Source organism: Hipposideros armiger, unplaced genomic scaffold (genome assembly GCF_001890085.2).
Source record: "Hipposideros armiger isolate ML-2016 unplaced genomic scaffold, ASM189008v1 scaffold_135, whole genome shotgun sequence".
Classification (NCBI taxonomy): Eukaryota; Metazoa; Chordata; class Mammalia; order Chiroptera; family Hipposideridae; genus Hipposideros; species Hipposideros armiger.
The window spans coordinates 771990-787886 of NW_017731485.1; positions in this window are offsets into that span (position 1 = coordinate 771990).

The following is a 15897-nucleotide window of genomic DNA, read 5'->3' on the forward strand; positions in this document are numbered from 1 at the left end:
GGAAAGTGGGGAGCTCGTGCTCAGCCAGAGTCCCCAGAGAAAAGTGCGGCAGAGAGTGGAGGGTGGGGCGAGGACAAAAGGAGAAGGCAGAGGTGCGTGGGGAAATAGAGGGACGGTGTGGGCTGTGGTGTCTGAGAAGCACCAGAGATGGAGGAGTCCGCCTCTGAAGTCAGACGGACGTGGGTTCTAATCCCGCCTGTGTTACCTGCTTACCCCCGTGTTGTCCAAACTGGCTGGTTGCTGTAATGGCGCGTGATTCTAGCACACACCCACTTGCTTTCGTATGCTAGACTGGGCTGCTGAGTTGAAGTTTTCTGCTAGTCTGGCCCCTTCAATGCAGTAAGAGTCACCCCTTCTACCTGGAGGTTACCCTAATTTGTCCAGGATGAGAAGACTAGCTTTTCCCTGATGCCATCATATCTGATCCCTGCTTCTGAGACCCCCTGTCAGAAGAGTCCAAATGTCTGCATGACACTGCCAGTGCCAGAGGCGCCTGCCACACAGGGACATTTCCCACTGGCCCAGGGAAGTGCTGCTGGGGAGCAGGGTCATGTGTTCCCCACATGGCAGCTCGTGCGCTGGCTGTGTGACCTGAGTGTGGTGGCTGATGGGGGAAACAGTGCTGGGCTGTCACTGATCAGCGCGGATGTGATCAGAATCTCAAGGGAAAGCACAATTAAAGAGCTACTACTCACAATACATGTTACTCGGGAAAAGTTTTCATCAAAAACGTGAAAGAAAATATCAAAAGACAAAAGAAAAAAAAAACCGGAGCCAACTGAAGTACACGCCATTCTCCTAATTAGGAAAAGTCGCCATTTTAAAGAGCTGCCATCTCTCCCTGCTGTAGACTGAATGAATGCTCATGTCCTCCCAACCCCCCCCCCAACCTCCAATTCATATGCTGAAGCCCTAATCCCCAAAGGGATGGTATTTGGAGGTGGGGTCTTGAGGGTGGGGCCCTCCTGACAGGTTGATGCCTTTATACAAAGGGGAAGCGATGCCAGCCCTGTCTCTGCCCGCTGAGGATACAGCATGACAGTGGCCGTCTACAAGCCGGAAGAGAGCCCCCACCGGAACGCAGCCAGGCTGGCACGCTGCTCTCCGACTCCCAGGCTCCACAAGCACGAGGCACAAGGCTCTGCGGTCGAGGCCGCCCGTCTAAGGCGTGTTGCTACAGCAGCCCGAGTGAGGCATCCCCTGAATTCCGACAGAATGGTACGTGGTTAGAACTGCGTCCCCATATTTCTGCAACTCAATAACTTGATAAGAACTTTCATGGGGGGGGGGGGCGGCGGGGAAATGAGGAACAGCCAAGAATATTCTTCTTGGAATAGAAGAAGAATGATAAGGGGCCACGTGTCACGGCCTATCAGGAAGCTACACTGATAAAACAGTATGACACTCGCCCAGGCATCAGCCAATGAACTAGCAGCACACAATTTTAGTGTCCGGAAATGGACAGAGCAGAAGTTAGCGTATAAGAAGATGGACGGTCTCACGGATGAAGGCGGGAGGGGGTTATCCAGGAAATGGTGTTCTGGCACAATTGTGTATTCAGTCAGGGAAAAAACAGGTTAAATTCCAACTTTACACCAGACACGAAAATCAATTGAAACGGAATTAAAATCGAAATGGAAAAAATAAACACCGAAGGTACCATAACACATTTACTTATTACAACAGCCTAGAAGACAGCTATTTGTCCTCACTGTGAAGATGCGGAGACAGGCTCCCAGATCAAGCAGCTCGGCTGAAGTCACACGAGGTCACACACCAGCAGGCTCGGACGTGGTGTCCTCCAGAGGTCCCCAGGACGTGAATTCACCTTACCCTTCTCTTTCACCCTAATGCATAACTCTTAGCCCAGGCACAGAATCTGATAAGACCCGAGTTTCAAGAAAATTCGAGTAAACTCACAACCTGGTTCCCTCGCACTGAGGGTCACACATTCCCTTTAACCGCGTGGCTTCGTGAGCCGGTCCTGAGGAAACACACAGGTGCCCGCCACAGGGACAGGGCTGCCCCGCCTACCAGCTCGCGCTTACCAGTTTCTCCTGAGGGGACGCGGCTCTCACTGCCGTCTTCCCACCCGCTCCAGGCCTGAGAAGGAGCGCACAGGCTCCGGGGCAGCAGGCGGGCGAGCGACACCACACTCAGCGCCCAGTGTGTCCGGGGCTGTGTCAGGGTCTCCATGGGGGGGGCTGCAGAAAACGGGTGCACGTGCTGACCTCAGGGCCTTCCAGTCACCACACACGCACACACGCAAACGCGCGCGCACACATACACATGCACGCACACACACATGCACGCACGTGCGCACACATGCACGCACACGCACGCACGCACATGCGCACATACGCGTGCGCGCGCACACATACGCACGCACACAGGCGCGCGCGCGCGCACAGCTTGCTCACGTCACTGCCCTGCGCTTCACACCTGAAACAGTCGCCATGTTTCTCCCGCCCCCACCTAGTTGAGACGAGAGCGCCCTTTGGGAAGGACTTAGAAGGACAAGGACGTGTCTGAGTTTCCCGGCGGGAGGGCAGGATACGGAATTGCAGGAAAAGCTGACACGGGAAGAGCAGGCAGGCATCCAAGCGCTGTGAACGGTAAGCGTTCAGGAGCCTGCCCTGGCGTGCAGTGACTGGGGCGCAGGTGTGACAAGTGGCACCGGCCAAACTGCGAAGGTCCCAGTAAGCATGCTGCGCTGAAAGGAGCTGGACGACACCCCACAGGGAGCGGCTATCCAGTGGCAAGGCGCTCCGCAAGGCACGGGCCTGCGCTTCTCCTGGGATTATACGAGGCGATGGAAATCCGTACCGACGGCTCCTTGTCCTGGAAACCCTGAAGGCGTCAGGCTCCGAGATCCCTCCGCCGCAGACTCCGTAACGTGATACAGCCCCACGGCCCGGGATGCGTGGGGTCGGAGAGTCCACGGTGAGTGTGCGGAGCCCCTGCTGTCAGGCGCGCTGCTCCCTAGATTCTCTCGCCGACCTCAGCCCCTTCCTCCGGGCTCCCGGCTCGGGCTAATGAGGACCTCAGCTCCCGTCTCTGCTCGGACAGCCATCGCCTCAAAGATGGATCGATGGCAGCGCTGCTCTCACATCCTGACATTCTGACCGCATGGCCGGTGAAACTCGGACATACGTCTGAGAGCTTGGCAAACAGTATTCCTCTCTCTCAATCAATCTCTCAATCAAGCTCTCAATCAATCTCAAAATCAATCTCTCTCTCTCCTTTTCTTTTTGTCCTTCCCTCTTTTACACACACACACACACACACACACACACACACACACACACACACACGGGCATACAGAAATTTTCACAATGGTCCACGAGTAAGAAATAAAAAGAAAGCATCATTATTTTGATTCCATTCGTGATGGGTTGATGTTTTTAGATTACTGGTATAAATAATCAATGCTAAATAAAACGAACCACAGCTAAGACTGCACACAACAAACCTGGTCATTGACCACAAACTGACATAAGAATCACACTTTATTGTTTTTTAAAAAAAAATTTAGATCGGCACATGTTGACCCAGAGGGGAAAATGGACTTGAGAGAAGTAATGACTATTACACAAAGTAGAAGCCAAGATCAATAAAATTTGATACGGACAATACTTAATCAATACATCAAATTTTGTTTCAAATTTTAAATGGAAAAGAATTGATCCAAATGAAAATACATTCAGGAGAGTTAACATGTTTGGAACTGGTTTAAGTGCGCTGTGGAGCAAGCTGATCAAGGGATTAAATTGGCTTAATGGAATTCACTCCGGGAAACGCTCTCAGGATGGCAAGCCGGTCTCAGCTGGTGTGATTCAAATGGAAAGTCTTGGATTCAGAATGCTCTTGGGGTCAAAAGAGCAGGACCAGGTGTCCTTCAAGTGGAGACAGAGGGGTCAGAGCTGTGAGGTCCAGCGCACACTGGCAGGATGGAGGGTTTAAGAGCCGCCATGCTTTGCTGGGTAACTTCAGTTGCCTCAAAGCAGAGCTTTTGCTCTTTAAAAAACTTTTTTTTTTTAAACTGTGACTCTGCAGGAACAAGCCAGTCACACAGAAACATATGCATCTCTTAAGACCTGGAGTATTAGCAAGAACAGAGAGTAACGTGTGAAGACGCGTGAACCAGTATGTTAGATGGGGACAATGGGGGAGCCTGCTCAGGGAAGAGAGCAGGAAGTGAGGCAAACCCTCCCGCACGTGCAGCTCCCGCCCTGGTGAGGAGCCACCATCACTGGGGCCGCGCAGCAGTAAGAGCAGCAGGAGTAGCAATAATTGTAAAAGGGGCAATGTTAATAGTAGTAATGATACTAGTAGTAATAGTAGTAAGAGCGGTAGTAATAATACTAGTATTTGAGAAGCTCTGCCAAAGATTTGCATGTGGGACATAAAACCAGCTCAGATTTAGAGAGGCGGCTTCTTAAACATCCCGCTCTCCTCAAAAGCGACTCCAGCCAGCTCTAGCTCCTGTTTCCCGCTGCACACACTGGTCCCCGCATGCGCAGGTGCCCCCGCCCTGTCCCTCTGCTCTGGCTGCTCCGCTTCCTGGAGGCCTGTCGCACTCCCACCAGGCGTCCTTCACAGCCCAGGCCAACGGCGGCACTTCTGTGAGTTTTCTGTTGGCTCCTCCACGATGCTTCCTGAGCTTTCATCCATATTTCATCACAAATGTACCAACTATTGGGAGGAGGACAGACGACGTTTGTGTACCCAAACTAAATCCTCATTTTTCATAGAAAAGAAGCAATAAAAATTGCCGGCAGTAGATAAGCAAAAAAAAAAAAATAGAGATGTAAGTACATTAGCGAGAGTTTTGGAGGCAAGAAACAGAAATAGTTAAAAAGGAGTTGCCTCCAGAGCGAAGTCTGCAGGTGGGGTGGAAGTCTGCTCTTTTCGTCAGCACATGCTTCGGAGTCACGTAACTTGTTAACCGTGCCTATCTGTGCCTTTGATTAAAAAATTTAATTTTAATAGATTAAATTCTGGAAATACGTTCTCTGAATCAATGACAACGTCATGACAATATCTTTTGATGGTGTTAAAGAAATAACAGACCTGATTTAACAGTGCCCTAGGGATCAATGGCGCGCGCGCACACGCGCACACACACACACACACATACTCACACACCCCACAATTCAATTCTGCAAACATTTATTGAGTAAATAGATTCTCTGTGACAGGGCCTCTGCTAAGCCATGGGGAGGATAAAAAGATAAATCAGACATGGTTCCTGCCTCCAGGAGCTTCTAGGAAAGTAAGAGAAAAACGTGGGCACACAGATAAGGTAGAATATACTAAAGGCATGGAGCGCCATCCAAATGCAGTGGGGAGGGCTCACTATGGGGTTTAGTATCAGGCGGCGATGTCTGTGCCCCACCCACACCCCTCAGTTTTTAAATAAAGTACCGCCTGAGTTGAGGCCTTGAAAAATGGGTAAACTTTGGGCAAGCAGTGATTAAAGAGAAGGACACTGCTAACGGAATCAGCAGAAAGAACAGACGGGAAAGGGAAGGACAGTCATTTCTCTACGGAATCTCCCATGGCCTCTGGATATCTCTTTTGAAGAATTCATCTATCACTTTGTAATTATTTGGTTCACGCCTGTCCTCCCACTTGGGGTAGCTCATGAAACTAAGAAATAACTTATTTATTAGCTGCATCCCAATAATATCCAATGTCTAGATGAAGCAGGGAGAGAGAGAGGAAGGGGGGAGAGAGAGAGGAAGGGGGAAGAGAGAGAGAGATGGGGGGTCAGTGCCCAAGCCCACCAGCCCAGGACAGCCACCTCCCTGCCACAAAGTGGCAAGCCTGGCTGGAAAGCCGTCCGACCTGCTATTTTCCTGAATTTGGAGCTGAGAAACTGCAGCGGCCGGACAGAAGTCAGCTGGGCAGCCAGTAGGATCTGTGGATGAGCAAAAGTTATTGTCCAGTAGACACAAATGGAAACGAAGGAGCTAGTCGGCAGAGAAGAGAAAAGAGTGAGGCCCAGGGGAGACGGTACCTCACCATCCCTCAGAGAGGGAGCCTTAGCTCCTGCTTCTAGAAGGCTGCTCTCCTCGGACTCCTGAGCGTTTCCACGTATTCTGTCGCGACCCTGCTACTGACTGGCCTGACCATGTTGCCCTCTCCTTTGTTCTCTGTGTAACACAACCCCGATTCAGTCCGAGGGACAATATGTCCCAATTAAATATACTCGCCTCCCCAAACGCCCTTGCAGATGGAATGGCCTGTGGCCTGGTCTGGGCCAATGAGCTATAGTCATAGACCACTGCTGGTCCTCTAGGAAAACCATTTTTTATTTAAAGAAAAGAAGGAGGGCTCAACTGACATGCTCATTTCCTCTCCTCCCTGCCCAGAGATCAGACATGATGCTTGAAGAGCAGCAAGCATCGCGTGGCCATGGGGCCAGAAGCTACACACCGAGTGTGGTGCATCGGGCGGCTGGAAAGAGCTGGGATTGTTCACATTTCCTTCCCCAGCCCTCCCCTCCCCCGCCTGCCTACCTGCAGACTCTCTGGACTTGAGATGGGTAAGAGCCCTGGCCCACGGAGCCCCTACACTTGGCAACTTGGACTGATCAACTCTCCTTGCGAGCTTGAGTCCATCCATGCCTCATCACACGAACGGCCACAACTGGAAACATCGGATGCACTTCCTCCGCCTCTCTGCCCACTGGCCTACAAAACACACCCGTTTCTATGGCGCTTTCTTTCCGGGGAAGCAGGTCCGCCTTCCAGCAGCTCCTCTGCCAGTCTAGACCCCGTGTCTCCTTCTCAAGAACCCTGCCCATCACTCACCCCCATCCCCTCCCCTTCCCTCCTTCTGCTCTGTCCAGAAAGTGTGCTGTCTCTGCCTTCAGGCCAGGGCTCCTGGGTGGTTTGGCCCTCTGCCCCACCCCCACCCTGCCCTCACCTGTCAGACAGCTCCTTTCCTAGAAGTTCCCCCCTAAAATACCGCTCGCCCTCTACCCAGTCACATTCCCTGTGCCTCAGTTGCCCCAGCTGTAGACTAACAGGACTTATACCATCGGAGGACAGGAGCCTGTCCCTGCTACCGCCCTGCCCCCCGCACCTTCAGCCGACATAAAAATAACACGGAACTGCCTTCTCAGACTTCCTCTTTTCCTCTCACGCCATCTCATTTTCTCAGTAACTGTTCCAGTTCATTTCGCTCCAGGTTACCTCAAAAGAATGAGCCCGTTTTCAGCCTGTGGATAGATACCAAGGAAGCAGCTGCGCATTTAAAACAAGGCATTGTGTGTCTGCTTCAGGCCTCTGCAAACCTTGTCAGGGATGTAAGACCATGGTGAGTTTGGAGGGAGAGGAGAGCAGAGCCTCTGCGCCCCGGGGAAAGAAACCGAGAACCATGGCTACAGCCTCCCAAGGTCCTTGCACTCCTGGAGGGTCAAACAGCCCTGTGATCACACGGGGTGACTTGACGTCCGTTCATGCCCCGTGCTGCTGGGGGAGCCCAGACCTAGGTTTTGGAACGCTCCCAGGCGAGCACTTAATAAACATTCACTCCGACGCCTCAGGAATGTCAGTTCTTACACAGCAGCAGTTGGTTTCTGCAAAACAGGACTCGCTTCCTCATCTCCTGTCTATTTTCGCAGCAGTGCTCAGAGGGGACAATCCAGGGAGACACAGAACTGGGGGACGCTGCCAAAGCCCATCAAATGCCGTCCCTCGTCCCCAGGCTTTACTGCTCTGGACCGTAGAATCTTAGTGCCACTGCCCCCGTTCTAAGGAGCAAACAGGCCTAGTGAGGGGAAGTCGCTGATGTGCCTGTATTTCCAACAGCCCATGTGGCATCTCCCCTTGTACAGCCAGTGGGTTTGTCAAATCAAACATGTCTAGGGCAGAACTCTTGGTGCTCCCCACATGAACACACGGGTCCAGCGTCCACCTGCCCAGGTGGCTCAGGCCACAGCCTGAGGGTCAGGATTCCTCTCTTCATCCAGGCCCCACATTCAGTCCATCGGCAGCCCTGGTCACCTCCCCCTCCCAAAGCCTCCGATTTCTCTCCATCTGCACTGCTGCTCCCCTGAAGCCAGCCACCACCTCCAGTCCCTGGAGACACTTATGTGGCCATGACAGAAATCTCAGAAAACAAGTCATTGTTCTCTGCTTCTATTCGTGACTGCCACACCGCATTTCCCATTCAGCCATCGTGCTTGTCTTCTGAAATATAAATCCTATCAAACACTCCACTTCCTCCGGCCATCTGACGGGCCCTCTCCACTCAGACCGCAACCCAGTCTGTCTCCTACAAGGTCTCGCGTGTACAGATCAGGGTTTCTCACCCCGGGTGCTGTGGACGTCCAGGCTGGACAGTTCTGCTGCGGGGCCTGTGCGTGCAGCTCGCCTGGCCTCCTCCACCCACAAGATGCCGGTCATACTCTCACCCCAAGCGGCGGCCGCCTCTCGATGCAAACGCTCCAGAAGCACCTGGAGCCACCCAACCTCCCAGCCCACCCTGCCCTGGTCCGCAGCACTCCAGCCCCACGGCCACCTGCAACCCTGCCCCCAAGTTTGCATCTGCTGCTCCTCTGCCTGGAGGCTGTCCCACAGGTGCACGGGGCCGGCTCCTTGCGACATCCAGGTCTCCGCTGACAGCGTCACCTCCTGAGGAAGGTCCCCCTGCCGTCCTGCCCACCGCAGCCCGCCCTCCATCCCTTGTTCCCCATTTCACTGCCCAGTTTATGTCCCTCGAAGCTCTCCTCGGCCGTAGTGCCTGAGACCACCACGCTGTTTGTGTGTTTGTGCCTGAGGACCCCTCCCAGGCCATAAGCTCCACGAGCCCTCGTCCATCCTGCTCCTGGCTGTTTCCGCGGTGCCGTCTGCAGTCGGCATTCAGTGCCCAGGTGTGAAGAACGACCGATGAGTGGAAACACGAGGGCAGGGCGCACGCGTACGGGTGTTAGACAGGATCCCCCCACCAAGGCCCCAACACAACTGGACCCATTTCAGGACAGTGATTCTCTGCATGAGACGCCATCACTGGCTAAGAATACAGGCTGTGGGCTCAGGTGCCAGCTCTGCCGTTCGTCAGCTCAGTGACCTTGGGCAAGCTGCCCAGTTCTCCAACCCTGGTTCCTTGTCTGTAAAATGAGAATAGTAACGTGTCTTCCTTGAGGATTGCTGCAAAGATTAAATGAGATAATAAAAGTGAAACACGCAGAGTGCTGTTCTAGGTTTAAATATAAAACACTTAGAGAAAGCACGATGGGTTTGTGCTGCTGGTGGGGTGTCGTCTCCTGACAGCCACTGCGGGAAACACAAGCCCAGGTCCTCAGCCTCATCAATCTACCTCGAGAGGGGACAAGCGGTCCCACGGAACTCTCCGTCAGGGACTTTCTCTCCCTAAAGCCATCTCCCTGCAGGTAAAATAAATCTGATTTATCTTGGGCAGAGAACTACTTATGTAGTAGTAACCTTTAATAGCCCAGAACAATGTAATTGCCACCTCTTAGCATTCTGTTCTCCAGGGTAAATAATTCTAACGCCTGGAATACCAACTTGCTTTTCCCATTTTCCGATCTCTTACATTCATTGTTCTCAGTTTGGAAATAGATCCAAACGAAGGAGGAGGCGAGCTGCTGTTGCCATAGCAACTGCAAAGGGACAGACAACCCCGTTTGGATGAAATAAGAAAAGTTGAGCTGTTTGGGTTTTTTTCATTTTTCTTTCTGATTGAAAACATTCCACTGCTTTGAAAGGGAGACACGCGGCTGACACTGCCATTCTCGCAGGCTGCCTTCTGGCTCTCCCCGCTCCACCCCCCCACGGAGAGGGGGGATTGTCAAAGGATGATAAGAGGAGGCACTTGGTGACACCTCTATTGAAAAGCATCCCCGTTGGATCAGCGCATTGAAGGCTTCGTTTTGCCTCCATCCAGCACAGTACACAGCCTCTCCCCCCAGCTCCTCTCTCGGTTTGCACTGTAGGCAGTGGAGTACCTGCCTGCTCTCCAGCCCGTTGGATAAGCTGCTAAAGATCAGAGATGGTGTTTACTCCTTACATACTTTTCTAAAACAACCTTTTTTAGTTACACAAGTCAAACAGCATTACATGATAATGCCATCGACGTACATAGCCCCCTCGTGTCACCACTCATTACACACACACACACACATTGGCACAAATAGAACTGTATCACACACACTGTTCTCAACGTCGCCTTATCCACATCACATGACGCTGGTGCTATTACAGCTCCTGTCCCCTTTCACATCATTATCATTTGCTTAGTATAGCTTTCCAACCTTTTATTTTCAGGTTTTGTATATATTTTTGCATTGGCTTATCTCTTAAAAATAATACATAACGAATGGTTTCCTTGACCCAGCGGTGTGGAAGTTTAATGATTAAGAGCATGGCCTTAAGCACCAAAGGGCGTGGGGTTTGAGCCCAGCGTCTACACTGCAAGCAAATGGCGAAATGCTCGTAGGCCTCAGTTTTCTCATCTCTGAGAGGAAAGTAATAGAACCCACCCTGCCGAGTTTATTGTCAGTTTTTAATAAAAATAATCTATTTATAGTGTTTAGCACAATGCCTAAAACATAATGTGCACTAATGGGGAGCTAGAGCATCTGCCTTTTTATAGAGAAGTTTAAGCCCGTCCCATGCAATCGGATACTAACACTGAGTTCATTTTTGCCACCATGTTTCATGTTTTCCTTTGTGATATTTTCTTGATGTTTCTCCTTTTCTTTCTCTAACTTTCTGGGATTGATCAAGGTTTCTTTGTTCAGTTTTTTCCTGTTGTTTTGGACAGCAATAGAGATAGAGACAAAGAGAGATGCAGACATATGGACAAAGATATAGAAATTTGACTTCTATTTTTCTCTCCACAGTGGTAATCAGCATCTATACGCTCCTTCTGGATTCTAATAAGACCCTGGGCGTGCTTTTACTTTTCTCCCTGCTCCCCACTCCCACGTCCTATATTAGAAGCAAACGGGCTTTTTATTCCAAATTGTTCCCCTTTTTGAATCATGTATCCAATTTCCTTAACCTTAACTATGGGTTTGGTGTCACCACGATGTTTATTCCAAGTCCCAGATCTTCCTTTTTCTTTGATTTACCATTTCCATTTTGCTGAAATATTCTTTTTTTTTTTAATTGGGGAATTGGGGGAGGGGAACAGTGTTGGGGAATTGGGGAAGGGGAACAGATAAGTTGTTCTTCAATCTTAGTTGTAGAGGGTGCCAGTCGCCATCTGGCTGCCCGTTGGCAGCTCGTGGCCTCAAAGCTCAAGGTGCTGTGTTCAATCTTAGTTGCAGGTGGGCGTAGCCACCATCCCATGCGGGAGTCGAACCAGCAGCCTTGTTGTTAAGAGCGCATGCTCTATCCACTGAGCCATCCAGGCGGCAGCTCAGCTCAAGGTGCCGAGTTCAGTCTTAGTTGCAGGCGGGCGTAGCCCACCATCAAACAGGCAACCTTGTTGTTAGGAGCACGTGCTCTCACCAGCTGAGCCACCCTGCCACCTGGTGGCAGCTCAGCAGCAGTCAGCTCTGGCACAGCATCACTGGCCCATGTGGGTATCAAACCGGCGGCCCTGTTGCTCAGAACTCACACTCTTAAACTAACGCTTATCCAACTGAGCCACTTGGCCGGTCCACATTCTTAAATAATACTTTCAGAAAAGGGCTTGACTGATCGTTTAACTGAATAGGGAAATTCACGTGAACATAACTTTCTCTCAGAATTCTGAACCCTATTTTCTCCAAGGACCCAGTGTTGCTAATGATTCCCAGAGACTATCCTCTGCCTTCCTGCAACCGTTTCTTCCCTCTGGAAGTTTCAAGAATCTTCTCTTTGTCCTCAGGGCCCCTGAGCTTACCTAGGGTGTCACAGTGGGGTTTTTTTCATTACTATGGCTCAGCTCTCTGACATCTGCCTTCAGCTCTAGGAAATTTTATTAGATTGTTTCTGTTACTATTCTCTCCCTTCCTTCTCTATTATCTCCCTGTGGAACAGCTCTGAGGTTGACTGTACAGCCGAAAGGTCTGCCCTCCCTGTCTCATAGTCTGTCTCTTACGCTTCACGTCTCTTTATCCTTTTGTTCTGCATTCTGGGAGAGTCCCTGACTTCCAGTTTTCTAACACAGCCCACTTATTGAATGCATTTTGTTCCACAATCGTCCTTTAAAATGTCAGGCCCCCAGATTCCCCATTTTTCTTAGCAGCGTTCTATGTTGGTGCCAGGCTCCTGAGTCTCTCTGAGGAGCTGGTGCTGGTGCCGACATTTCCTCCCCTTTGATTCCACTTCTGCAGGAGTTGGTTTCCTGTTGCGTGAATGTGGGACCTCACTTACCATGGTGCTTTTTCTCAAATGGTTGCTGATTGTCTGTCTTGTGTTTTGCAGATGAGGGTTTAGATGGAAAGTATTGGGCAGGTAAGGTCGATTTCTTCAACTCAAGGAAGATCTCTATTTACCTGGAAGCAAATTCAGGCTTAGATCATAGGGGCTCTTCCTTCCATGATGGTGTCGGTCAGAGGTGGGATGTGCAGTCACACATGGTGGCTCCCGTGACCCCCCAGGGCTCCTCCTAGAGCTCAGGCCCTTCTGTAATCCCCTGCCACTGACTGTGGGTGGGACCTGTGCCTTCCTTCTACCTAACAGGATATGATAAGACAGTGGGATGTCACTCCCATAATGATGTTACATTGTACAAGGTTCTTTCATGGTAGCAGACTCTAATCTCCCCACCCTCCTCTCTCTCTCTCTTCATTGCTGATTTTGAAGAATCAAACTGTCATAAATCCTACAGCCACAAGGAAATGAATTCTGGCAACAAATCCAGGGAATTTAGAAGCAGATCCTCCCACAGTCAAGCTCTGTAAGAGCCAAGTCCTGGCCGACATGTCGACTGCAGCCTTGTGAGACCCTAAGCAGAAGACCAGCCAAGGTAGGTCAGGTGGGAGGGAGCCAGGTGAGGCTCTGAAAAGGCCACAGGCATGGTCGTTGTGACAGAACTGTTCGGTGTCTTGACCGTGGTGGGTACATAAAGCCAAACATGATAAAATGGCATAGAGCTGACTACACACACAGACACACACAGAGGAATGCAAGGACAATGGGAAACCTGAGTGAGATGGATGGACTACGCCAGCGTCGATATGCTGGCGGTGACGCTGGGCTCTGTCCATCTCACACTTCATCACCCCGCACTGGGACAGTGATTACCAGCAGCCAAAGCAGACGCCCACCTGTTGATTCGTACTTTAACAACAACAATTCTAAAGAGTTACCATCAAGTAGACAATTTGCTGTTATATGTTTATAGCACGTACCCTCTGCATCTGCTTCTAGGGTTTTTAATCAAGAAAGGATGTTGCATTTTAGCAAATTTCTTCCCAGTACCCACTGAATCCTTTTCCCCCTTTAATCTGTAAATACAGTAAGTCACACTGATCCCCAAACCTGAATTTCTCAGATAAATCCTATGTGATCAAGGTGTATTATTCTTTTAATACCAACTAGATTCAATTACTTAGTACATTTTCAAGTGTTTGCCTCTATATTCATCAGTGAGATCAGCCTATCAATGTATTCTCCTAACATAAGGAATAACCTAGCCTTATTAAGTAAGACTGGTGGGTCCCCATATTTTTCTGTGCTCTGACATATAAGATTGGACTGAGAGCTTTCTTCCCTGGGGTTTGGCAGAACCTGCCTGAGTACATACAAAGGCCTGTGTCCTGGGTGGGAGGGCAAAGACCCACAAAAAGGTGGGTCTTTAACTGCCATTTCCATTTTTTATGAGTGTTTTCTATTGGTTTGCTCAGACCAATTGTGGTAATTTATATTTTCCTTGACAACTTTGTCCATTTTGTCCTAGGTTTCCAAATGGGTTTGTATCAAGTTATGAAGCTGGGTCACTTCATCCCTACATTTATTACATGTGAATTCAACTATACGTGCGCCATTAAATTATTTTAACTTTATAAAGAAAAGAGAGAAAACAAAAGAAGGAGCCTAGCCATTTAAACCATGAGGGCAATGTGTCCCATTGCTCCATTTAAAGAGGATATGCCCACATGGGCAAGACGCAGTCAGCATCGACACTGGCGTATCTCACCACTCTATGGGCGATTCAACAGTTTAAAGGTGTTTTTCATATAAGTTGGCCACTAAACAAAGGCATCGTAACGGGATTCGAGGCTGAAGAAAACACATTAAAATTCTGCACGAGCACCCCTGTCTCTAGCATGAGCCCATGTAACAGGAGCGGCAGTTTTCATCAGCGGCTGTTCCCCCGCCCTCTGGCTTAGCTGAGACAAAACAGTCTCCTAGTTCTAAAGCCCTCTGCGTCCATGCGGCACCTCCTTCATCCCTACTAAAACCGCCTGTGTCCTCACTCTGCCTTCATCATAACTGTAGAAAGTCTGTGTGTTCTTGTCAGTCATTCAGAAATTCTAGCTTTGGGTCTTTTTGATGATCTCAACTATTGTTTTTTGTGTCACTGGCTTCTGCTTTTATTTTTATTAACTTGGTCCATCTATTTTATTGGGGTTTATTTTGGTTTGGTTTGGTTGCCCACTGCTGCTGTAGTGTAGTCTGGGGTTTCAAAGGGAAACTCAGGAGCGCTTCAAAAGATAGACCTACTTTCTGACCCAGCAATTTCATATCTCAGAATCTACCCCAGATAAGGATTCACCGTTTGTCAAAAATGCTACGTAAAACTTTTCTTTTCACACCACTGCAAAAAAAAAAAAATGAAAATCCTAAAAGTATTAATGTGACCATGACTTACGACTGGGTCATCGGAAAAGTCATGATGTATTTTTCTAGGTTTTTCATTGCAAAAATGCATCATGGCTTTTCCGATGACCCAATACAATGAATGCATCCTGAAACTGTGGAGAAGTACACAGCAGGTAAAGAGAAACACAGAAGTTTGCATCCACCAGTTTCCTCTTTCCCCATTATAGCTCCCCAGCTGCCTTAAACCACTTCCTGAACACCCCATCTTTTCTCCCACACTTGGCTAAGCCATCTTTGTTACACACCAAAGCCTCATCGGCTCTCGATCTGTATTTCTACACTCCATTCCATGCCACTGAGCTATCAGTCTATTCCCTCATCTGCATTCTGCTGTTAGACAGCTTGGTGTTTCGTAATGTATTTTATTTTAATACATGATGGAGCAGGTTACTTCTCATTGCTTTTCTGTTAGAGAATGTGCCCAGCAGTTGCTGCAGGCTCCAAGAAAAAAATACTAGTGAAATGTTGATTGAAATCACATTGAATTTAGGCATTTATAGAGTGAAAATTGACAGCTTTACAATTCAGAGTCTTCCTATCCATGTGCACGGTTTGACACTCCATTGATTCAAATCTTCTTTTATGGCGCTCACGAGGGGTTCAGTCTTATTCACATAGATCCTTCACACTGCTTGTTAACTTTGTCCTTAGATATTTTGTGAGTATTGTTTCCCATGTTCAGAATTCAGAATACCAAAACAAAGTTTTCATCTCCATCCTCAAATCTCTCCCTTCGCCAGGGGCTCCCCGTGCTGTCGGAGCAGCGCACTCACCTGGTAGAACCGTCCGCGTCTGAGCCAGCCCTGAGCCCTCCCTCAGCCTCGTGCCCAGCTCGTGGCCACGACTCACCATTCTGTCTCTAAGGCACCCCTCAAACCCGCTGGCCTCTCTTCATCTGCACTGTCACTCTCCTGGCCCGGGCCCAGCCACTGTCCTAACTTAAGGCAACAGCCTCATACCCACGCTCTCCAGGTCCTCTCTTTTCTGCTTCCAATCCATTCTTCACACAGCAGCATCTTTTTAAGAGGTAAACTGACCATGTCGCTGTCATGCTTCCAAGCCCCCACTGGCCTCACACGTGTCTTAGAGGCAATTTGCCATCTTC